This window comes from Musca vetustissima, unplaced genomic scaffold (genome assembly GCF_032173495.1).
Source record: "Musca vetustissima isolate MV318-11 ecotype Yass unplaced genomic scaffold, APGP_CSIRO_Mvet_v1 utg21612, whole genome shotgun sequence".
Lineage (NCBI taxonomy): Eukaryota > Metazoa > Arthropoda > Insecta > Diptera > Muscidae > Musca > Musca vetustissima.
In genome coordinates this window covers 48,859-74,941 of record NW_026880991.1, presented here as the reverse complement: position 1 = coordinate 74,941, position 26,083 = coordinate 48,859, and the positions used below count along the sequence as shown (strand labels likewise).

The 26,083-nt window shown below is 34.1% G+C and overlaps 2 non-coding genes across 2 annotated transcripts; one reads left to right on the top strand and one right to left on the bottom strand.

Moving 5' to 3' along the window:
* Window positions 1–3,170: 3,170 nt before the first annotated feature.
* On the bottom strand, window positions 3,171–3,242 carry Trnae-cuc (transfer RNA glutamic acid (anticodon CUC)). Its single transcript has one exon. It is a non-coding gene; the product is annotated as a tRNA-Glu (tRNA).
* A 257-nt stretch (window positions 3,243–3,499) lies between these two features.
* On the top strand, window positions 3,500–3,582 carry Trnal-cag (transfer RNA leucine (anticodon CAG)). Its single transcript has one exon. It is a non-coding gene; the product is annotated as a tRNA-Leu (tRNA).
* Window positions 3,583–26,083: the final 22,501 nt, after the last annotated feature.

The following is a 26,083-nucleotide window of genomic DNA, read 5'->3' as shown; positions in this document are numbered from 1 at the left end:
CCTTTGAACACTTTTTGCTTTCAAGCCTTATAACATTTTTTATTTTATAATTTTTGGTTTCTTATAAATTTTAACTAATAGGTACATATGTAACCTTTAAAATGAATATACATATGACATACTATAAGCTTGATAAATATATTTTATTACTGTTTTAATGGACGAACTGTGTAGTGTTCAAAAGTAATTTTTCCAGGGGGGCACCTTTGAACAGGAGTTGGCATTTTTGAACGACATGGTTTTTTACAGTGTTTATGTTCAAATATGTATGTATTTTATTCATACATATCAGAAATGCATTAATTCATTAAAAAATATATAAAAAATTTTCAAAATTTAAAAAATTTAGATCAAAAGTTATTAAAATATAAAATGACTTAAAAACAAAAATTAATATGGTGAAAAATACTGTTAATTTTGTAATCATATTAGCCCATTTGAAATTTTGAGAAATCGAAGCCAAAAATTAAAAACTCCTTTTTTTACTCGGGTTTAATGGGCATGTTCAAAGGTGCCCCACCCATGGCATTTTACGGAAATTTAAAATAACTATTTTTGTAATAAATATATATGAAAGAAATTACATTAGTTATGTTTGAAATGATTGTTGGAATGCAAAAAATTTGTGTGACGAAAGAAAACTATCACAGAATTCTTCCTGCGCCCTAACAACCAAATGAATAAAAGATTACAATTACACTGAGAAAACATGGTCACCCATGCACAATTTTGTGTGACAACTGAAAAAGCAAGCAAAAGTGGTTTACGCATATAGAGAACAAGATTTCCATATACAAAAATGTGGTTGCGGGTCGGAAAAATATTAAACCAAGATTTTATGAGCGCTGTCATATAATATATATAAAATATAAATATATATAATTCATGCCCTATATATCAGCATCTCTAAATCCCTTGAACGACGTATCTGACATTGCAATTCTCTGGGGAAGTGTTCTAAATAGAGGAACTAAATCATAACTGTAATATGTTTACATTTACGAATTAAGATTTCCAAAATTTAGGCACAATTCAAACACGTCTCAACGAAACCTCAAAGTTTTCGAAATACCTTTATTTTGGCTATTTGGGGACTCGTATCTCATCAATGGCGAAATAATCATCACTTATGGTTCCAGAGGGTTTTTCAAAATTACGAAATATTTTGAGTGGATTTAATTATGTCGATATGCAGCCTTTGGCATTCAATATTCAGTCTACATTAAATTGTTGTATGCACATGATACAAAAAATGCTAGGGAAAGAAAGAGGAGCTGTTTATCTTTAATCGTGCAAGAGGGTACAAATATCGCGAAATATAGCCATTTGATACTTCGTCCTCAGCCGGATAAAATTAAATTGTGAGGGCCATAGGCCTAAATTTTAGTATACCGATCCCCATCTCTCAATATAGCTATATGCCCGTCCATTCGCCCGTCCCATGGCCAAATATTTATATCAAAAACAAATTTTTGTCCGTTTTTATACCCTTCACCACACTGTGGTACAGGGTATTATGTCTTTGTGCATATGTTTGTAACAGGCAAAAGGAAACGAGATAGACACAGGGTTCCTTTTGAGAATATGCATAGAATCGCTTTCTGAGTCGATTTACGTATGTGCGTCTGTCCGTCCGTCCATGTATTTTTGTGAACAGAGTACAGGTCGCATTTATGATACGGTTTGGGTGAAATTTGGCATAGGTCATATATCTCGGGAAATTTGGCACAGAAAAATCCAGAATGTGTGTGCAGATTTAAATTTAGATATAGCTCCCATATATATTTTCGTCCGATTTATTGTAAATGGTGCACCAAAGTCCCTATATATCTTTCGAATGAATGAATTAGGTCTAGAATGATGTGTGTTAAGTTTCCTGAAATCGCTTCAGATTTAGATATAGCTTCTATATCTGACCAAATGAAAAATTTAGTATCGGTTGCAGAATGACATGTTTATTGATTCAATTTCATTTTACTGGTCCTATAAAAATGCGTCGTCTGTTAGTATTCATCTGTTGAATATACCCAAAGTGGTGAAGGGTATCATATAGTCGGCCCCTTCCGCCTTTACTACATTTCTTACTGGTTCTAGTATTTTTACAGGCCGCAATTAGGATCCGAAAATCACGAAGTTTTCGTAGAAAGCATGATTTGGAAATCGAATAATCATATTGAAATACTTACAGAGGTCTGGGTATTCTAATAGCAGCTTGTAATTGGCATTATCAACCAGGGGGCACAATTATAGTACAATTATCAGCAATATTTTGTCAAGTCTCTGGATTTGGTTCACAACTGGTTTGATTTTCTTTTATTTTTTACTTTTTAATAAACATTTACAAAAGTTTGGATATTTACCTGAAATAAAAATAGAAAAAAATATTAGTAGTAACAAGTATATAAAATGTTCTTATCTAAAAACATATTGATTGACAATAAGCAAATCAATCAATTAATTTACTCGATTTGAATTTCATACACATTTATGTATATGCGGTGTTCAAACGCCTATTTATTGCCCACATAAATGTCAACAATGTTTACACGGATCGGATTGTCGTTACGCCTTTAAGTAAATCTATTTGCAGTTATCTTAATGGCGCTGTCATAAACAACATTTAATGGAATTGCCTTTGATTAATTGACGGGTTGTTTGAATAAATATTATTTGTGTTTGTTATCATAGGCTTTAAAATTTATTTCAAATTGCATAGCTGCAAACAAAAAAAGGTTTAAAATTTAAATTGTTTTCAATAAATATTGACTATTGACTTATAGGTTGGTATCTTGGTATTTCTCATGAAATAGGTTAAGTCAAATGTAATTTCAATATGGAAACTAGAAACCAAATCATGAGATCATTCTGTTAGAAGTGGAATATTGGAATATCCCTATTATTTAATATCCATATTATTTTCTACAAAAATTATTATTTAATAAAAAATATTTTTGAGTTCTATGCCTTTTCATTAATTATCTTTTTATTATAAGCCACGTTTCCCAATATGCCTGATGAGCCGCTTAACCAACGGCGAAACTCGTCGCATAATGGTGGGAATATAGTATCTCTCTGGCTTTCCTTTTCATTGCAACTCCGATCATGTAGCTCATCTCGAAAGAGAAATTAATAAAAAATATTTTTTTTATAAAAAATTTTCAAAAAAAGCTTTCCCGTACCGGGAATCGAACCCGGGCCTTCCGGGTGAGAGCCGGATATCCTAACCACTAGACAATACGGGATACTTTACCACTATTCATAAATTCTTATAAGAACACCAAATGAATACCATACACACTCAAACATTTTCTAAAAATAAACATCCCCTCAAACATGAATAGAACAGAGAATGTACGAAAAATAGAAACAAGAATAACTTGGCGTACACACAAATCAAATTCTATAGCAAGAAATACAACAACAACAAAACCCATTGAAGCACACATTATTAATGTCTGCCACACACTCATAACAAGCATTTGCCACCACTCATCCAACAGTCAGGATGGCCGAGTGGTCTAAGGCGCTGCGTTCAGGTCGCAGTCTACTCTGTAGGCGTGGGTTCAAATCCCACTTCTGACAAACTTTATTTTTGTAATTTTTTTGCGGAAAATTTTATTTTTTTCCTACTTCCAGTTCTATGGAAGAAAATCGAGAATCATCTTTCAGGGTTATCAATGCAATTATCACATTAAAAACAAAACAGAAATGATATTTTAATGATTATTAAATGGGCAAATGTGTGCGTGTGTATTTATGAATGCTTAATGACCCCAATATATTGTTGACCCAAATACACGATTGTTGAAATGTTTTATTTCAAATAAAATAAAATGCTATGCGAAATAGAACAAAATCATTATTTATATTCATTTGAAACAATAAACAGAAACACACACAAAACGATAATATTTGTCGACGCCGAAATGGAATTTCAAAATAAGTGCGAATTTGTGAATATTATTCATAAAAATTTATATTTCTATTTTAAATTAGTTTTTCAATATGAAAAAGTGTTTTCAATAAAATGAATTATGATAGCGTAATTGGATCGGATATGGCTTAGGTATTATATGATAAAAACAAATATTCAATTTACATATATTCGGAATCGATCTAGGTTTAACATTTTTAACGTTTTAAAACCCTTGCTTTTGTGTGAAGTTGGGGTCAAATCGAATACTCAATAAGTTTCCTATTATATTCAAATATTTAACAAAATGTTGACCCTTTATTGGGGAGGTACTACAAGAAGTAGTCCTATAAATCCTATTTTCGGATTCAAATTACGTTTGACAAAGAAATTGCAATGCGCCGAGATTTTACTAAATCGGATACTCCATTCGCATTGTTAGATACACATTTTACACATTTAAAAAATATGGATCCTTTGTGGGGGAGGAAGCTGCAGGAATTGGTAATAGTAAACATATTAGGTTGTGTAAACATTGTATCATCGGAAACTTTGGCAATTTGTATGGGAGGTACTAGAAGAAGTGGTCTGATATTCGCAATCTTCGAACTTGATTTAGGTTCAGAAGAAATAAAATGTTGTTCAAGGTTTGAATTAAATCGGTAACTCTTTTCGAGAGTTATCATGGACAACTACCAGCTTGCCATGCCATTCAAAACGAACCGAGTCTTTCTCGGCCAACGTCTGTCACCTCAGCCCATAGTGTAAAAGCAATAGGGCTGCTACAACAAAAATATGCATTTACCAGTCGGATAGACTTTTCTGCATAGTTTAGACCTCCCAGGATTATCAATTTGCTTTATAAAAAGTATATGCTTTTTTTTAAGGAGCTAAGCATCTGTGAGGAGGTGCCACGAGAAGTTGCCTCATAGACCCCTTTTTCGAATTTAATATAGTAAAAATATGGATAACCTCGTACTCTCCATACGCTTTATATGAAAGGAGTCAGGTATCTGAATGATTGTTCGGACATGGAAAAAGATAATACAGTGATTAAATCGGACACTCGTACGCTTGATATTGGATTTAAGTTTTTAAATTTTTATGGCCTGTTTGATCTGATGAAGAGGAGCTCGTATTGTCATGATTTATAATGATTCGTATTCTTTTGTTAGTTTTTCGAATTACTCCTATGGTTCGAGGCAAAAAAAAAATGTTGTAGCAGTTTTATATGAATACTGGTCTTCTTGTTTGACTCAGTTAGGTTATGTCTCCAAATTAAATAAATTCAGCTGCAACCACTGATCTTCTGTAGTAAATCGAGTAGGTTTGGCAGGGCAATTGATATGTGCAATGCGGTATGAAGGCCCGTTCCACATGCTGGGCAGACTTTCTGCACGTGGTCGCCAATCTGTTCCCAATACGAATTGAGATGACTGCACATTCCTGAACGTAATTGGGTCAAAACTATAATGGTTTGTCTGGGCAGTTCCGAGGACAGCATACACACTGTATTCGTTCAGCGCTGCGGCAAGTGCATCAGTATGAATGCTATTTAGACCTGCTCTATAGCCAACATGATCCAGAAGCTCCCTTTTATAACGTTGAACCTCATCATGATCATGAAGATCCTTCCAGACACGCCTGGGGAGTCTTATTCACCATATGTCGTTACGATGATTGTCCCTGAAGCACCCGAGCATGTACTGCAACGAAAGTATATTACTATGCTGACGTAAGGGAAGCATCCTCGTATCCTCTTGAAGATGTTCCACTGGTGTCATGAGGAGGCACCCTGTTGCAATCCTCACGGCGGCTTTCTGACAGTTCTGAATACTTTCCCATTTCGTAACACTAGTATTCGCAGACCACACTGTTAACGCATCGCTTTGTAAGAGTTCAACAAGGTTCCCTTATCCGCGCCCAAGTGCTGCCTGCAAGCGACTTGAGGACTGTGTCCCTACTTTGCAACTTATCGCAGATAGCTGTGGTTTGTGCGGACGATTTGAACATGCTGTCGAATGTGACCCCCAGTATTTTGGGGTAGTTTGGTTGGTGGTCGGAATTGTGTGGCCCTCGACCTGCATATTTAATGGCATTATCACATCCACAGTCCATGTGGTGAACAATGTGGCCGTAGCGTTCGTGTCGGATATTTTCATATTTATCTCGTGAAAGATGGCTGTTAACTCGGCGAGATAGGAGTGACCATAGGACATGACGACCGTGCAATCATCTAGATACGTAACGTTCTAGATCCCGTCTGGAGGGCATGGACTACCGGAAAGATAGTTCCGTAGATATCACTCAACCCTGAGGAACTAACAGTTTCATTCTACGGCGTCCACGCATCCAACGTTTCAAACTTGAGCGGAGGAAAATGTTCTCGATTTCTTCAAACTATAACACTCAGAATTGACAGTTTTACATTGTTCAAGCGGAAAAGTCGTCAGATGAATAATTTCCCGATGAAACAGGCTATATTGCTTCGGATTCATATGCATAGATCCGTGAGCCGTTATCTATGATGATCTTAGCACCAATGGACGAGACTCTTGTTTTCAGAGATTGTCAAATTGTGAAAAATCCAAAGAAAAAAAACCTTTTTTAATTTATGGTGAATGTCCAAGGTTGCCTCCTGCATGTCGGCCAATACAGGGTTGCCCATATTCGACGGACCCATGTTTTTTTTTTAATCAAAGAAAAAAATAAAAATTTGCCTGTTGGTAATGTTAATCATTTAATTTGTTCCAAGTAGATTTGTTTACATCAATTTTTGAATATGATATCTCTCAAATGGCCGCCTCTGGCGTTGATGACGTATTGTGCCCTCTTTGCTGCATTTTCCATCGTTTTTGCCAACATTTCGGCCGGAATAGTGGCTATTTCTTCACGAATGTTGTCCTTGAGCTCTTCTACGTTCCTTGGCTTGTTAACGTAAACCTTTGACTTCAAATATCCCCACAAGAAGAAGTCAGGCGGCGTCAAATCGGGCGAACGCGGTGGCCAGTTCAAATCACCACTTTTCGACATCAAACGGCCCGGAAACAAATTCTTCAGAAAATCGATTTTTATGCGACTTGTGTGCGGTGGAGCGCCATCTTGTTGAAACCAGAACTGCCTCATACGCTTTCGACGAATAATTGGCATCACAAAATCGGTCATCATGTCGCGATATCGCTCCTGATTGATGGTAACAGCATGGCCATTTTCATTTTGAAAGAAAAACGGCCCAATGACCGTTTTCGCACTAACGCCGCACCAAACTGTGACTTTTTCGTCATGAAGAGGCACTTCTTGAATCTCCTGAGGATTTTCAGGAGAAAAAATTGCGTGAAACGGCAATTTTGCTTATTTACGGTCCCATTCAATGTGAAATGGGCTTCATCGGACATGATAATTTTGTTCCAAAATTGCTCGTCATCTTCGGCCATTTCGATGACTCTTTGGACCCATTCCAATCGACGAGTCTTGTCCGCAGGCAACGTTCTTTGCGTCAATTGAATTTTGTACGGGAACAAATGCAAATCAATGCGAATAATCCGTTGTAAAGTGGACTGAGCCATGCCCAACTGCTGAGAACGCCGTTTTTGGGATGTTCTTGGGGACCTCTCAACACTGGTTCGTACGGCAGCGATATTCTCGGCCGATCGCCTTGGTTGACTTTTATATGGCCTCTTCGGATTAGAAAGAGCTTTACCAGTCGAACATTTTTCGTATAAACAATTAATGGTGTTCTTAGAAGGCGCACTTCTTACATTTTTAATGTTTTAAAATCACGTTGAGTTTTCACAATTGACTTCTTCTGTTGAATGTAAATGTCAAATAGAGCGCTCGCGTGGCGTGTATTGGTAAAAATCTGCTTGGACTGACGCTTCAAACGCGGTATGTCATGAAGCGATGTGACATCTCTGTCAAAAGTTATGGCGTTGCCAGATGGGTCCGTCGAATATGGGCAACCCTGTATTGCATATTTTAATCGTGTCCCTCCTCCCAATACACAGATGTAAGTTCATCGATCAATTCTTGTCATGATAATCCACTTCGAAATTATATACCATTCCAATTTTTAATGGTAAATTGATTAATGAAGACACTATAAAGCACACTGAGTACGTTAATGCTAAAAATGTCAAACTTTCCGATAGAAATATCAGATGGATCCTTAATGTTACCTAGACCAAAAATAATATAATTGCCCTTGTATATGACTCACAAATTGATACCTTTGTTCAAGATTTATATAAATATCGAAATTTTTCAATATTACTATTATTTTACTCAATGAATAGACAATTGGTGTAGGACATGAATGTGCTAAAAGTTTGTGTAAATTTACACAATTACTAGTTGTAGTTCCAGTTGTTATTTTATTTCATATAGAATATTTCACCTTTGAGTCTTCAGTAGAAATTTAAAAAAAAGTAATGAAATACATTTAATGTTTTCGCACAAAGTTCATTGGTGTTCATTGCCCCTTTCGGTTCGGTACAACAACTCATCCGAACTTCTCCCCACATTTTTAGTTATTAATTACAAACTATTTTTATTTTGCCAGGACAACATTTTTCTTATCAAAATCTACAACTATGTAGGCGACAAAACGTAGGTCAAAAATATCAAAATAAATACAACACTTATTTTTATATATTCTGATATTTACTTTTGCGAACAAAAATAACTGATTTCCATTGCCTGAGAACTGGTGCATATGTTTGGAGTGGGTTTTTTGTTTATCGAGCAACAGCACCAGCACCATGTCGGATATGTGTCACCATATGACAGATGATATACTTACATGAGCATGTATGTGTATTTACATGATTGGGTACGTGCGATATGCCAATAACAAGAATGAATGTGGGTTACAATTTAGGACATTGGTTCAATGTCATCGTAAATGCAGGTTTCTAGGTTTAGCCATATTTGTAAAATATTGAAAAATGCGGAATAATCATTACTTTTTTGTGTTTTCTTCGAAATGCCGTATAAGGTGTTATTCATTCTTAAAGTTATGTAAACAAAACTTTGATTATTTTTTGTGTTATTTAATATTTACGAAAAGAATGAAAACAAGAAACAGAAAAAGTAATCAAATCGTTGCAATGCGAATGTAGTTCATGGCCAAATATTATAAAGAAAAGAAAAAGAATATTGTATTGCAATTAAAATTTGGTAGATATGCAGCTTCTGAAATGTTTTGAAAAATTCGTAAAAAGTGTACGAAATGGTGCTAAATGTGCAACGTATTGTAATAGGTAAACAAACAGCTACAAATCTATTGGTCCACTTTTTAAGGTACCCTTCATATAACTTTATCCCCATTATTCGAAATTTTGGAAGGTTTGGGCAGTTTTTTTTCAAACGAATTGGCTGCCATTTTATATTTGAAACTCTCATTTGGTACAAAATCTTCCCACCAAAAATTACCAATATTGGACCAATTTTCGTAGCAGCCCTCATATTACGTTACCCCCATTATTCTATATTTTGGGATTTTTTTGTACGTTTTGCAGTCGAATTGGTTCTAATTTGATATTTTGGGTTCTCATTGGGTGCCGAATCTTCCTACAAAAAATTATCGATATCTGTCCGCGATTTAGTATAGCCCCCATATAACTGTACTGCCAATTTGAGGATTTCGGAATGTACAAGGTCCTAGCCCAAATTTCCAATAGCCTGTAGTTTTATATTTCATTTTAATTTACCATGGCATAACACCAATATAAAAGTCCCGATCGATTTTAAGTTTTCGACTGCGCACCTCATGGTGGAGAGTATAAAAAGTTCGGCCCAGCCAAATTTAACGACTCGTTTTTATTCAAATTTTCAATAAATTATGATTCCGATATGCTTTTAAATAAAATTAGTATGTACAAATCATAAAAGTGCACATTTATTGCAGTAATTATGGGATATAATAAGAGACAAGTTGTAAGAAAAAGACCTAAGTCCATGAGAACAGAAAAACTTAGCAACAGAAAAGGCTCTAAGTCCCAAAAAGGCGTGTATCTCCGCAAATACTTATTTTTTTCATTTTGCCTTTACGCAAATAAATTACAAATACAATATAAAAGCAAATTGCATTTACAGATTTAAAACAATTTTATTCAAAAAAAAAAGATTGATTGTTTTTTGTCTCCCCTGAAAAATTGTTAAAAACGGACTTATTGCCTTTACGAGTTAAGCCAGCGATATATTATATTATATATAGTTTGTGTTTAGGATTGAGATACGGAACTGTTTTCATACCCTCACTAGAAGGGGAAATGTATTTTAAATATGTCATTCAGATATATTTGCAAGGGATATCAACATTTAAGATAGTACACAGTACACAAAGAAAAAAATGTTAATGGATATTTTCATAAATTTTCCATATTGTTAATTGTACTATTTTTTTTTTTCAAAAAATGTAAACATTTCATTGATACCACAACTATTTTCCTATCTTGGTCAACTTGACCACTATTTGCGCTCATTATTCCTTTCTCTATCTCTCTCTTTTATTCCTTTCTCCACCACCATCGCAACCTCCACTAATTGTTCGCCTATGTTTGTTATCATCCGTCTTTCCCCTTTCTTGGCGGTTGATGTATCTGTCGCTAACTACCGCCAACTATCCCCTCACTCGATTATGACATGTTCTTCATTCCATTATTTCATTATTTTAGGCACTATTACTAACCTCTGCATTGCGTTATAAAATTCGCATATGTATTTTCCAAACAATTTCGATATAAACGTCAAATGCAATATATCAAAAAAGAAGTGTTGATACACGCAACAAACCCAACCGAATGTTTAACATTGTATATGATAGATCAATGGCACAGGACAAAAACATGTATGGTATATAAAAAGAAAAGAAAAAGATAAAACATAAAATACAACAAATTAGAACGACAAAGAGTTTCTCTGGCATAGAAAACCGCCTACGACCAAAAAATCCAAAGTTTTCTTTCACTCTCTCTCTCTCTCTGACAATATAACGTTTTTAAAAAGTGAAAGCAGAGGTTCTTAGTGATCGCAAAGGATCGTTGGGAACTTATTGATCTTCTTTATGTACAGCTACATTTACATACAAATATTCCAGTAAGAGCAACATATGTTGCCCGTTAGTAGGGGAGAGGGGGGCACCTTTGGCCTCTTTCAAGCCTCATAAAATTTTTTATTTTATAATTTTTGTTTTCTTATAAATTTTAACTAATAGGTACATATGTAACCTTTACAATGAGTGTACATATGACATACTTTAAGCATGATATAAATATTTTATTGCTGTTTTAAGGGAGGAAGTCAAAGTGTTCAAAGGTGCTTGACATTTTTGATCGGCTTGGTTTTTTACAGTGTTTATGTTAAACTATAAATGTATTTTATTTAAACATATCAGAAATGCATTTATTTATTAAACAATATATACACAAATTTTCGAAAATTAAAAAATTCAGATCAAAATTTATTAAAACATAAAATGGCATAAAAACAAAAATTAATATGGTGAAAAATACAGTTAATTTCGTAGTCTTATTATCCCATTAGAATTTTTGAGAAATCGAAGCCAAAAGTTAAAAACTCCGCTTTTTACTCGAATTTAATGGGCATGTTCAAAGGTGCCACACCCGTGGCATTTTACGGAGATGTATAATAACTTTTTTTGTAATAAATATATATGAAAGAAATTACATTAGTTATGTTCGAAATGATTATTACAATGCAAAAAATTTGTTTAACGAAAGAATGCTTTCAAAGAATTCTTTCTGCGCCCTTACAACCAAAAGAAAAAAAGTTTACCATTACACTGCGAAAACATGGTCACCCATGTACAATTTGTCGACAACTGAAAAAGCTAGCCAAAGTGGTTTACGCAGATAAAGAACAAGATTGCCATATACAAAAATGTGGTAGCGGGTCGGAAAAAAATTAAACTAAGATTTTATGAGCGCTGTTCAAAGGTGCCCCCCTCTCCCCTATATACACTCTGCGGTGTCCGCAGAGGGAACGTGCAGAGGTAATACCCGAACTGTCCATCAGCATCCGTGATCGACTGGGTTGGGGATATTATAGGCCAACGTATCAAACTTATAAAATGTATATTCTCCTTTGTATAAATAAAAAAGCCATTAATAAACTACAAAAAACAGAAAATCCGATTCGTTCAGGAACACGAAAAAAAGCATTTTGGAAATCTGTTATTTTTGCTGATGAAACCAAATTTAACTTGTTTGGGTCGGATGTACCATGTAAGGTATGGTGCAGGGCGAATAAATCCGTGTACTCTAAGCACATAATTCTAACCGTGAAGCTGCGGAGAAGGATATCTCAATTTTATTGAAGAAATTATAGATACAATGTATCATTTAAACATTCTAAAACATAATTTGAAATATAGTGCAAAAAAATTGGGATTGGGGACATTCGACAATGGATGTTTTATAATTGTCCAAAAGTGATTCAAACACCTCCTCAATCCCCGGATTTGAATCATTTACAGAGGATATGTGGTTTTTGGGAGAAAAATATTATAACATCTCAAGCATACCAATTCTATAAAATGAATTACTGTAGAATGAGGAAAATTTCAGACATCCCGACAAGGATAACTTCTATGCACATTAAGTTTTAACCATCCAAAAAAAAATCTGTCTGTTTAAAACATAAACTTTATATTGGATATTTTTTACATCGAATTCACATAAATATTGTCGATTTTATCGCATTAATTTTAATAGAACTTCGAATTTGCGCATACATACAACTACCCTTGGAACATTTATTATTCTACGAAACTAAACATTTTATTGGCCTGCTTCAGGGAAAGATATTCCTTTATTTTTCATAACTAATAGACTAGTATGACCCTTTTATAGACACAATTTTCCCTAATATTTAAAACGTCTAATTAATAATTACTTTAAAATTTAATTACAAACCGCAAAGCGTATATGTATTTTTAATTTAATTATAACCCACTTTAATTGGCGCCAAAAACCAAACTAGTATTTAAAAAACGATATCGACCGACCAAACAACTGTTCAACTACCGCTTATCATGCAAGAAGTGAACATGTCCAACAATTTTGAACACATCGATATAACCACTTGAAATTGTAAAGTAGTCGTAAATAATTAAGTTAATTAAAATAGTTAATTGAATCACTCGCATGAACGACATGGCGACTGAGATATAAGCGCTGGTTTCTTTGAGTTTTGATTAAAATTGTTGATCTTAAATTTTGTGCGTTTTTTTTCAAAAGCTAAACATGAATTAAAAGACAACCAAAAAACAGAATTAAATTGAAAACTTGTTCTCACTTCTACGTTTGTCATTTGGTTTGTTTTTTTCTGTTTTTTTTTTTTTTTTTAATTTGATAATTTATGACTTAAAATTAAGTAAAACTTAACACGACAAGGAAATCCAAATCAAATGTAAGATTTCAACGAGGGGTTTAACAAAATGTAGTATTTAGTTCATTGAAATGTTATCAACAATGGTTGTGTTCCAGAACATTTGTTTACACATTTTTTACTAATAAAGAAAGTTCTGAGCAAAATACGATAGGGATACTTCAAAAGACTTTAATAAAGTCTAACAGGCAACAAATCATGGATCTATGGGTATAAGTCCGAAATAAAAATGCAATACTGTTAGTGGTCCCTGTTTCTTCGGTATTTGGCGACTGTTTTGGTTATGAAACGTATGAGGTAAATTCTGAGTGGAATACTACAATTTCTTTGTCTGAAGTCTTCGGAGAAATTCGAAACAAGTGAAAAAAGCGTTACGTTCGTTTGCAAAGTTATATGTGGCTATGCCTAAAGGTGGGCCAATATTGATTACAAAGTATAGGAATAAACGAATATTTGAGATTATCATTATATGTGGGCTATGAATAATTTATAACCGATATATGTAAATTTCGAACCCAATATTACAACAAATGGCTAAAACACCTTAGAATTCCACACTTTTTAGAGTAAAAACTGACTATTTTTAGTAACGACTACCTTCCATACTATGGTAGAATACTTTAATATGGGACAACCCCAACAAACGGAACAAAGCTAACTATTTTAATATAAACCAGTAAGGAAAGTAGTATAGTCGGACGGGGCAGACTATATGATACCCTTCACCACTTTGGGTATATTCAAAAGATGAATCCTAACAGACGTCGCATTTTTAAAGTACCAGTAAAATGAAATTGGATCCATAAATATGTCATTCTGCAATCGATACTAAATTTTTCATTTGGTCAGATATAGAAGCAATATCTAAATCTGAACCGATTTCAGGAAACTTAACACGCATCATTCTAAACCTTATTAATTACGCTTTGCCAAATTTCGTGCAAATCGATAGATATATAGGGACTTTGGTGGACAATTTACATAAAGTCGGACGAAAATATATATGGGAGCTATATCTAAATCTGAACCGATTTTCACTAAACTTAACACACATCATTCTAGAAAGATATATAGGGACTTTGGTACACCATTTACATTAAATCGGACGAAAATATATATGGGAGCTATATCTAAATCTGAACCGATTTTTCCCAATTTCAATAGGGTTTGTCCTTGGGCCAAATAAGTGACCTATGCCATATTTCATTCTATTCGGATCATAAATGCGAGCTGTACTTTGTTCACAAAAATACATGGACGGAGGGACAGACGGACGGACATGCGTAAATCGACTCAGAAAGTGATTCTATGCATATTCTCAAAAGGAATCATGTTTCTATCTCGTTTCCTTTTGCCTGTTACAAACATATGCACAAAGACATGACGGGTATAAAAAGGGGTTACATGGGAATAACCCTATAAGGGGGCGAATATTAATAATTCTTGGGAGGTATATTTGTTACCAGATACGACAACAAAATACCAAATTACAGCGAGTTCGGTTGAAAAACGCTCTCAAGAACCCTAAAATTGGGGTTACCTTTATATGGGGGCCACCCGAAAAAATTGACCTATATTTATAATTTTGAGTGTAGATATTTGCCACCCACCAATAGCTCAAAGTACTTAATAACAGCCAAGTCGGGCAAAAATGCGGTCAAAACCCCCCAATAAATGAAAATTGGGGGTACCGTTATATTGAGGCTACCAGAAAAGTGGATCCATATTTATCATTTTTAGTGGAGAATTTCAATGAATTCGATTGAAAAACGCAGTCAAGAACGCCAAAATATCGAAAATTGGGGTGTACCCTTTTATGGGAGCTATGCCTAAACGTGGACGTGGACAGTGAAGATACTTTTACCCAATAAGAATTCAAAGTAATTAATAACAGCCAATTCGGGCGAAGAATGTGGTCAAAATCCCCCAAAAACTGAAAATTAAAGGTACCGTTATGTGGGGGCACCAGATAAAGTAGACATATATTAATAATTTTTAGTGGAGAAATTTGGTATCCCATAAGATGCCAAAATGCAGAATTCAACGAATTCGATTGAAAAACGCGGTCAAGAACCCCAAAATACCGAAAATTGGGGGTACCCTTATATAGGACCCATACCTAAACGCGGACAGAAATAGCCCATCTTCAAACTTGACCTGCCTGCAGACGAAAGACTTATCTATGCAAAATTTTTGAGGCTCATGCAAATTAGTTTAGAGGCTAGAGTGATTACAACAGACAGACGGACATGACAAAATCTTCATAGAATTTTACTCTGATCCAAAATTTAAGTGAGTTATTTATACTCTTTCGAGTCGAGCTTAATGACCTATGTTTTGCAATGAAAATGAAAGCCAATAGAAGAACCTATGTACCCACCATTATTTATATATAGTTTATAGAGCCGAAAGTGAATATTTCGATGAGTTACAAACGGGAAAACAAAATTAATATACCCTCCATACTATGGAGGAAGGAATATTAAAACGGACAATAGATTGTAGATATTTTTTATAGGTATCAATTTACATTGGTCAACACTGAGTCAACACTGATACCCTGCTATAATGAACTTCTTTTTTCTAAAGGGTTTGTTGATTCCGATGTATTGTCATGGTTGAAAATTTTTTAAGTTATTTGGTATTTGAGAATCTCAATATAATCCTGTAAATATATATTTTCTTCCGAAGACATAATAATTTCAACGGATACTGTTTCGCACAGCTAAACCAAAACAATATTCCAATTCCCCCCAGTTCGATCGGCAGTGGCAATGTCACAAACATATGTAAAAAACATCCGAATATACATATATATTTTTTTATTATCATAAATAATACTATTTGATGTTTATATTTGTTGTCGTATTGTTGTTGTTTTTGTATCGTTTTTTTTTTTTTTTTTTTGTTAATCACATAACCAATATTATTTATTGTTTATTTTGTTTTTGGGGAAAGATATTGATAGACAAGAATAACATCAAAATATATTTCATTCACTTCGTGCATCCGAGGCATGCGTGAGAATATTGTCACTTTGCTTCCCTCTGTCTGTTTTTGGTTTTTTATCTCCATTCTGTGTCAAATGCGTTCATTAACTTTTGCCCAAAAATAGTTTTTGTTTTTTTTTTTTTCTTTTGGTGGTACCCTACCCCTTAGCAATTGTCGCAGCTCACATATAAGCATAAAAAGAACGCTAGTCGGGCGGCAGGCAGGCAGTCAGAAAAGCAATTACAATGGCAATGGCCCCATAATGCATAGCAACGCCATTAGAAGATAGCCGAAGAGAAGAAGAAGAACCAAAAGATAGGAAAAACAATGAAAAAAGGGAAAACATTTAGACCTGATCATATCGATATTTCGGTATGGTAATTATTTACCCATGCTGATGGTACCCAGGTAAAGCATGTTTACTCTGTTCATTAGATGTTCAATAGATTACTTTTTCGCACTGAATAAATTTGTGGGCGAGAACAAGATAACAGGGAAAATCAAAACGGAAATGAAAGCATCGAAGAAACAAACAATGAAATTGATTATCTTAGAAGTCTCATTACCAGGAATTTAATTTCAATAGGTTAATTATTTTAAAGATACGAGGTATGTTTAAATGAGAAAGTGAATTTTCATCGAAAGCATGATGGGTAGTTTGATAGGTAGTCGATGTATTTTGCAGGTTATATATATATTTGAGCGATGCATGTTTCAGTGACTCAAATCGACGCGGTTATGTCAAAACGGTGACCAGTATGACAAATTTTCTGTCAGGATGTCGTTTAAACCGAGGTGCCAAATTAAATCTATTTCGGAGCACAAAGAAGTAGGACCGGTAATTATTTGAAATCAATTAACCGAAACTCCAGCTATCCCGCCATTTCGAATAATTTCTATAATATAAGTTAATTGAGGAAATTACACTTGACTTTGTCGTTACTGCACTTCCTCAGAACAAAGCCAAAACGTTTGTTATCATTTATATTTTATTTAAGTGCATCGTTTTCACATTGCTATGTAAATAATAATAAAAACTGAAACCAATGCGTCAACCACTCGATACAAAGTGGTGTCTTTGAAAAAAAATTAAGTAAATATTTAACTGTATTATATTATGCAATTCGCTATTGTAAATAATATAATGTAGCTTATATGGGAACAAAATCAAGAGCGATCATTTTTGTTACCCTACTGGAAGTGTACCCCGTAGAAGGTGTACCAGAAGCCAAGCTATAACATATCATAATGATAGGCTACTTACAAATGAATGATGAACAAATTCAAAGATGGAGAGAATATTTCGATGGAATCAGGAAGGGAAAGTTCGTTTCCGGCTGAAGTTTAAAAAACCGACGACATAACCGCAGCGAAGTTACTTCCAACTCACGTGACAAAAGTCTTATACATACAGACAGCAACACCTATGATCGCTCCATCCGCCATAGCAACGAATTCGCACGACGTCCCGCGTCTTCTACCCTACCATATAATTCTCATTCACATTGTTACAGCGCAAACATAAGTATTTCAGTTTCATCCACTGAGGAGAACCATTATACCGGCTGAGTTGTGGTTGTTCATTGCACATACGATAATTCGCAATTCGGCTCACTGTTCCATGTAGAGACTTCGGATTACTGTTCCACAGCTTACCATTATACCGGTTTGTTATTTTGTGTTGTGGATGTTCATTGCCGATTAACCATTTCCGATCACCAGATTGTTACAAACTCCTGACAATCACCTTTCCCGACCACTGTTAAATCATCGTTGCGCACTTCCGACAATCACCATTCACGATCACCGTTAAATCATCGTTACCGATCTCGTCTACGACTCCCGACAATCATAGTCGCCGCTTCCTATAATCACCAGTATATTAAGCCATCTTAAAACAATTATTTTTTTTCGCATTTTTATATAAACACACTAATATTTAAATCAATTAGCTTTTAACTCCAAAGAGATTTAGTGGATTCTAATGGGGACCTTGGAAGGAAGAAAGACATCCTAAAGAAAATAATTGAAAGCATGAAGAAAACAATCTGAGAGATGAACACACTGGCTTCAGACCAAATAGAAGGTGTGTGCTCGAAAACTTAGATTATGCGGATGCAGTGTTCTCAGTCACAAGACATCCAACTAGCAGTCAAAACCAGTAAAGAAAGTAGTAAAGTCGGACTGGGCCGACTATATGATACCCTTCACCACTTTGGGGATATTCTACATATCTATCTTTACAGATGTCGTCTTTTCGAAGGAACATTGACATGAAATTGAACGAACATAAACATGCGATCTTTATCTATTGACTGTTTAAAAAGTAATATCAATCAAGCACCCATTGATTATTTGGTTTACAATCAACATGAATAGGTCCAAATTATATATGGAAGCTATGCTATATCTAAATCTGAACCGATTTCAAGGAAACATACTCGAGATTAATTTATATTAATTTCAGTACGTTTTGCCAATCGGCCTAGCTATGGGTCTTTAGTACACCATTTACATAAAATCGGGCGAAGGTACATATAGAAACTATATGTATATCTGAACCAATTTCAAGAAAACATGACACACGAAGGGTTATAGTAACTTCAGTACTTTGTCCAAAATTGTGTGCGGGTCGGCCAATCTTTGGTTCTTTAGTGCACATTAAATCGGACGAAAATCTATATTGGAGCTATATCTAAATCTGAAACGATTTTCACGAAACTTAGCACACATCATTCTGGACCCAATTCAGTACCCTATGCCAAATTTCGCACAAATCGAAAGATATATAGAGACTTTGGAGACCCATTTACCTAAAATCGGACGAAAATATATATTGGGGCTATATATAAATCTGACCCGATTTTCTCGAAACTTGGCACACGTCATTCTTGACCTAATTCAGTACCTTATGCCAAATTTCGTGCAAATCGAAAGATATATAGGGGCTTTGGTGCCCCATTTACCTTAAATCGGACGAAAATATATATGGGAGCTTTATCTAAATCTGGACCGATTTTCACGAAACTTAGCACACATCATTCTAGACTTAATTTAGTACGCTTTGCCAAATTTCATGCAAATCGAAAGGTATATAGGGACTTTGGTGTACCATTTACATAAAATCGGACAACACTTTATGTGGGAGCTATATCTAAATCTGAACCGATTTTTCCCAATTTCAATAGGGTTCGTCCTTGGGCCAAATAAGTGACTTGTGCCAAATTTCATCCAAATCGGATCATAAATGCGACCTGTACTTTGTTTACAATTTAACATCTACAGACGGACGGACGGACATGCATAAATCGACTCAGAAAGTGATTCTATGCATATACTCAAAAGAAACCATGTGTCTATCTCGTTTCCTGTTGCCTGTTACAAACATATGCACAAAGACATAATACCCTGTACCACAGTGTGGTGAAGGGTATAAAAATAGAAGTCTTGTAGAGACTGACTCGCAATTTTGTACTTGAGATTAATATCAAGAGAAGTAATAGGAAAAAATCCCAATTTTTTGGATATTTAGGGAAGGCTAACCATCTGAAATGTTATATCGAAAGGGGTAAAGACGTTATATATGGCGATAAACCGTGAAAAAATATTCCTTAGAAATCCAATATACAGTCTAGATAGTCCGAGGAAAAACATTCCAAAAAAATGCACTTTTCTTGAAAAATATTCATTAAAAATCCACGCTTATAGCCCAGATAGTATTTAAAAAGACATTCCTTAAAAATTCAAGTTTATAGTCTGGATAATTCTTGGAAAATATTTATTAAAATTTACGCTTATAACCAGACTTTGAAAAAAGTAGTCTTCGAGCAAATAATCTTTAAAAATCCACGTTTATAGCTCGTGCGATTCTTGCAAAAATATTCTTTATAATCTATAACCGTGGATTCCTGACATGTCCTTGAAAATCCACGCTTATAGCCCAGAAGTTCTTAAAACATTCACTCTTATAATCTGGCAAGTCATTTAAAAATTAATCCTTAAACATGCACGCTTTTTAAATGTTGAGATTAAAAACCTGATAGCCATGTAATCACTTTCTTAAAAAAACCCTTTAAAAAACTGTTCTTGAAAAAAAATATTCCTTAAAAGTCACTCATATAGCCTATATAGTACATGAAAAAATATTTTATTAAAATCACCGCTGATGGCACGGATATTTAAAACACACTCCTTAAATATCCACTTTGATGGTCTAGATAGTCCTTAAAAAATATTATTCAAAAATACATACCTACAATCTGGCATGTCCTTTAAAAATTATTCCCTATGAAAAAGTATTCTTTAAAACACCTTCCATATAACATCGATAGTCCCTGAACTAATTAATCTTTTATAATCCTTGTTTTAGGCCTGGAAAGATATTGAATTTTTTTATTTATAATTTTCTAATTTTTTTATTTAAAATTTTCTAATTTTCGAGGTCCTTGAAAGTTTTTGAACAAATTTTATTTAAAATTTGACGCCTTGAGGTCTTTTGATGTCCTTGAAAGGCATTATAAATAACTTTGTTAAAAAACTTAACGCCTATAGCCTAAAAATACTTTAAAAATCCACTCTTATAGCGGTGATTATCCTTAAAAAATATGAATGTGTAACTATGAAAAATACTCTTATAAAATCCACTATTTTACCCTAAAGAAATATCCCTTTAAAATGGTTTTTGGTTTTTTTATCCCCTCTAACTCTTCTGATAAAATAGGAATTTCAATTATAATATGAAATTATTCTGGTTTCCTCTGGTTCATCTGTAGTAAGAAAATTCCAGGGTGCGCAAAAATTCGCTCGCGAATGATTCAAAATACATTCTTTTCGTTTTGTGCTCATTTTACGAATGAATTTATGGCAATAAATTCTTTACCAAACGAGCATTCGCCAAACAATGTTCGCACACACATAACAAACGAGTGAGATCACACAACTACGTTCGTTCGTTTCGTTTGGTGGTTAAAATTCTTTCTAACATTCTATCACGAATGAAAACAGACATTCCCGAATTCTCGCGAATGCTCAAAACAGCAACAATATAACAAAAAACGTTCGTGAACTCAATAGTTGTTGGACATGTGTTTTGTTATTCCACCACAATTTCTGCTACTCACACATTCATTTGTTGTGTGTGTGTTTACTTTTTATGATATTTTTGTCTGTGATAGTTTTTAACAGTGCTCGCGAGCATTCAAGAACATTTGTTTTTTGAGTTTTTCAAAAGAATTTTCTTCAAGAACAAATATTCGCGAACGAACAAATCGACGACGCTTGCTGCGAAATCGAAAAATCGTTCGTGTTTTTTTTGTACAATGCGAACATTCACGAGAGATTGCAAATGATTGTTCATTCATTGTAACTCTATCATTTGCGATAAATTGAAAAACCTTCGAATTCTCGTAGTGAGGATTCGTGAGAAAGAGTGTATTTTTATCATTCTCCGCACCCTGGAAAATTCCATACCATTCTATCATCCAGACATAGGAATTTTTAAACGGCAATTTCTATAAACATTTTTGGCATTTGATGGACTCTTTCAATAGTTTCTTTTCCACACAAATGATATGTTAATTTCATTAAATTCGCTTTAATTATTAAACGGATTTTTTTTATTGAATTTAAATAATTTTTTTGTGAAGAATAAATTAATTTTTTATGTCTCTCAGTATCGTGAGAAACTATTCGAGAATTTTGTAGTCTACAAATCATTAAATGTCTGCCAGCTAGCCAGCCCAAATAAATGAATATTTTACTGATGTTGCTGCTTGTAGTGGATAGATGGCATGCCAATCATTTCATTTCAAAATGCCACAATTAATTCCACAACTTGTTTTGGAACAAATCCAGTGAATATGTTTTCAATATCAAATTGTTTATAATAAAATGCACAAAAAAACGTGGAGGATTTGTTCAATGGTTTTTGCTTGAATTTTCTGAAATTGTTTTCAAAACCTCATATCACATCTGTGTGATTGTGAATTTTCATGGTGTTTGGGGAAATCTGATCATGTGACGTTAACAAGGAGTGGTGGGTGATTTTCATTAATTATATTTAGAAAAAAAAGTTAATGCGAAAAACAAAACAATTAATTTTAATTTTACTAATTTAATTATCGTTCCAATGAATTTTCTTCTTCTTGTGGGAAATTATTCAATGCTTATGAAAATATTTAGAATTGAAAGTGAAATAAAATTAATTGCAATTTCAACAAATTGCAAGGCATCGGAATTCCATTTAATCACATTAACAAGGTAATCTATTTGATTGAAAGTTTCCGTTAGACGGATTTATTTTTTCAATATATAATCTGCCGTTATCACTTAATATGAAAATAAACAAACTATTTGCGATGTATTTGGAAAATATTAACTCCTACAAAATTTTAAGAATAAAATTAAAAGAAAAAACATTTAAATTTCCTCCAATAAAGGAAGAGCGGACTATATTAAATTCTACAATATTCTTAGGCCGTATTTAGTCATTTTCGAATTTTGTGCCAAATAACAAGAGTATGCTTACATGCTAGACCCATCCCGCTGCTATTCAGTTTAGTTCCAGATTATCATAACGGCTTGGAATTAAATGATCAAACATTCCTATCGAAGCAGCCATCTGAGTCATTACTTCGACGGCGCAATGGAGGATATTCAAATTAAATCAAAGATGTTACATAAATAATGGATATTATTTTAGTGGAGTACGAATAGATATAGACCAGGGTGCGAAGAATGATAATATAATACGCTCTTTCTATGCTAAAGAACATTCTTTTGAAGAACTCAAAGAATAAATGTTCGCGAATGCTCGCGAGCACTGTTAAAAACAACAACAAACAAAAATATCATAAACACACACAGAAACAACGAATGAATGTGTGTGTGTAGCAGAAAGTGTGTGGAATAATCAACAACTATTGAGTTCACGAATGTTTGTTGTTATTTGTGTTGCCGTTTTGAGTATTCGCGAGAATTCGGGAATGCTTGTTTTCATTCGTGGGAGAATGTCAGAAAGAATTTCAACCACCAAATGAAACGAACGAACGTTGTTGTGTGCTCTCACTCGTCTGTTATGTGTGTGTGCGAACCTTCTTTTGCGAATGCTCGTTTGGTAAAGAATTTATCGACATAAATTCATTCGTAAAATGAGCACAAAACGAAAAGAATATATTTTGAATCATTCGCGAGCGAATTTTTGCACACCATGATATATACGAACTAATTTTCTTAAATATGCAAAAATCTGTATTTCATTTTGAGAAACTTCGTAATGTGATTTTTAGTCGGATGGTTTGAAAAAGAAATAGAGAATTTTGCATATTTAAGAAAATTAGTTCGTAGATATTATTAAAGAAATAAAAAACAAGTGAAAAAGCATTATGTTCGGCCGGGCCGAACTTTGGATACCCTCCACCATAGGTATTCTGACAGGTACTTGGAATGAAAATATAGGTAACATACCAAAAAGTGGACCTATACCGACATTTCTACAAATCGATTATGTAATGCATAATCTACACCAAATACAAATTTCAGTAATTTTTAATGGATATTTATACACTCAGCCTTATGGCTAATGAGGGTGTTTACACTTTGATACTGTGAAAATGTGCCTATCGAAATATTGGTTCTAGACCCCATGTTTCTTTGAACCAAATCCGTTTCAGAAAAATTGGATTTCATCAAAAATTTTGCACATCATATTATTTCATCCAAATTAGTACAAGTTCGAATATGAGGAATATCGGTCCACTGCTTCTGTTACCTCCCAGGGACTAGTGCTAGACCTAAAGGCGGGCTATAGTTCATATATAGTTAATTATCGAATCTTACGTTCCAGTTTGTTATATCGATATCCTCAGCAGGTGAAATGATTACAACAAAGTCTTAGAATCAAACCCAAAACGCGAAACAAATCACATAACTACCCCAAAATGGGCGCTAATATTAATAATTAGGAGGATTTTTTAGCGTATACGACTTCAAAATACCAAAATTCGAATAAAAAATGTGCTCAAGAACCCAAAAAAAAAACCGAAAATTGGGGGTAGCCTTATATAAGGGCTAAACGCGAAAAATTGAACTATATTCATAGTTTTTTGTGGAGAGATTAGGAACTCAGTTTAGTTGTAACTCATCCCGTTTTCTCAAAATCAACTACCATGTCAAAGTAAGAAAATCTCAAATTTTGCCTACAAAATGTGAAATTTGCCTACATACTGAAAAAACTTTTTGGTGCATGCAATCAAAGAATCAATGTCGCATTTCTTATTAGTACGACTGCGTAATGCTATATGCGTTTGCAGTTTAGTTGTAACTCAAGCCGTTTTCTCAAAATCAACTACCATGTCAAAGTAAGAAAATCTCAAATTTTGCCTACAAAATACTAAATTTACAGCCAACTCGGTGGAAAAAAACCCCAAAATACTGGAGAAATTAAATACCCAATAAGAACCTAATGTACCAAATTTCAGCGCTTAAGAACCCCAAAGTACCGAAAATTGGGGATATCCTTATATGGGAGCTATGTCAATCCCATCTTCGAACTGCCTGCCTGCAGACAAAAGACAACCATATGTACCCTATCTCAATTCCTTCAGAAGATAGCATGATTACAATATGGCTAGATCGTCTTAGAATTTTACCCTGATCAAGAATATATATACTTTATAGGGTCGGAAATGAATATTTCGATGAATTGTACTTCTAAAATATTTTTATGTCCTTGTTAATGATCACCTAGCAGTGATCGAGGAAATTACACACACACGTCGGAAAACTGGGCTGGGAACTTCATCATGTAAAATATGGATCTATATAACAAAATATTCTTCAAAGATGTTTCTCACTCTCCATGAAAACTGAATTCAACATTACAGCTACTTCAAAATACCTAAAATAGGGCGGGACCTGTATATGGGTCTAAAACAAAACATGTAAAGGCAAGTAGAAAACATTCTGAGAGATGAACAAGTTGGCTCAAGACAAGACTTGCTGTGTGTTACTGTTCTTTGCATTCGTGTCACAAAATTCGCATATGTATTTTCCAAATTATTTCGATATAAATGTCAATATAATACATAAAACATGTGGTGATACGAACAATAAGCCCTACCGAATGTTTAACATCTTAGGAGATAATCATACAAAACCAGGGACGTACTTGGTGTTTGTTACTGTTCTTTGCATTCGTGTCACAAAATTCGCATATGTATTTTCCAAATTATTTCGATATAAATGTCAAATATAATATATAAAACATGTGGTGATACGAACAATAAGCCCTACCGAATGTTTAACATCTTAGGAGATAATCATACAAAACTAGGGACGTACGCAGGGGGGCGGCCCGGGGACACCCCCCCCCCAAAAGGAGGTTTAATCACAGTAAATTTATGTTTGCAAAAGCGATTTTTTTAATTTTGTACTACCGACCCCCCCGAAATGAAATACTGTGTACGTTGCTGTACAAAACGAATACTTTTAGAAGTTTATATGTTATCAACCCCTTTCATTTCCCTTCAAATCCGTTTTAATAAGACCTACAATAGATTATTGTGCAGGGATTGGTGTCAAGCTGCGAGCTTCTAAAAATTACAATCCAGAGGTCCTACAATGAAAATATTTCCCATTTTTTTTTGTATATAAATTTGGAACGTTCACAGTTTACTAACTGATCGAAAGACCCATAATTCCAAAAGTATTTTTACATGGATTGACGTCCGTATAACTTCGTCTGTGGGAATGTGTTTACATTCCAAGTTTATT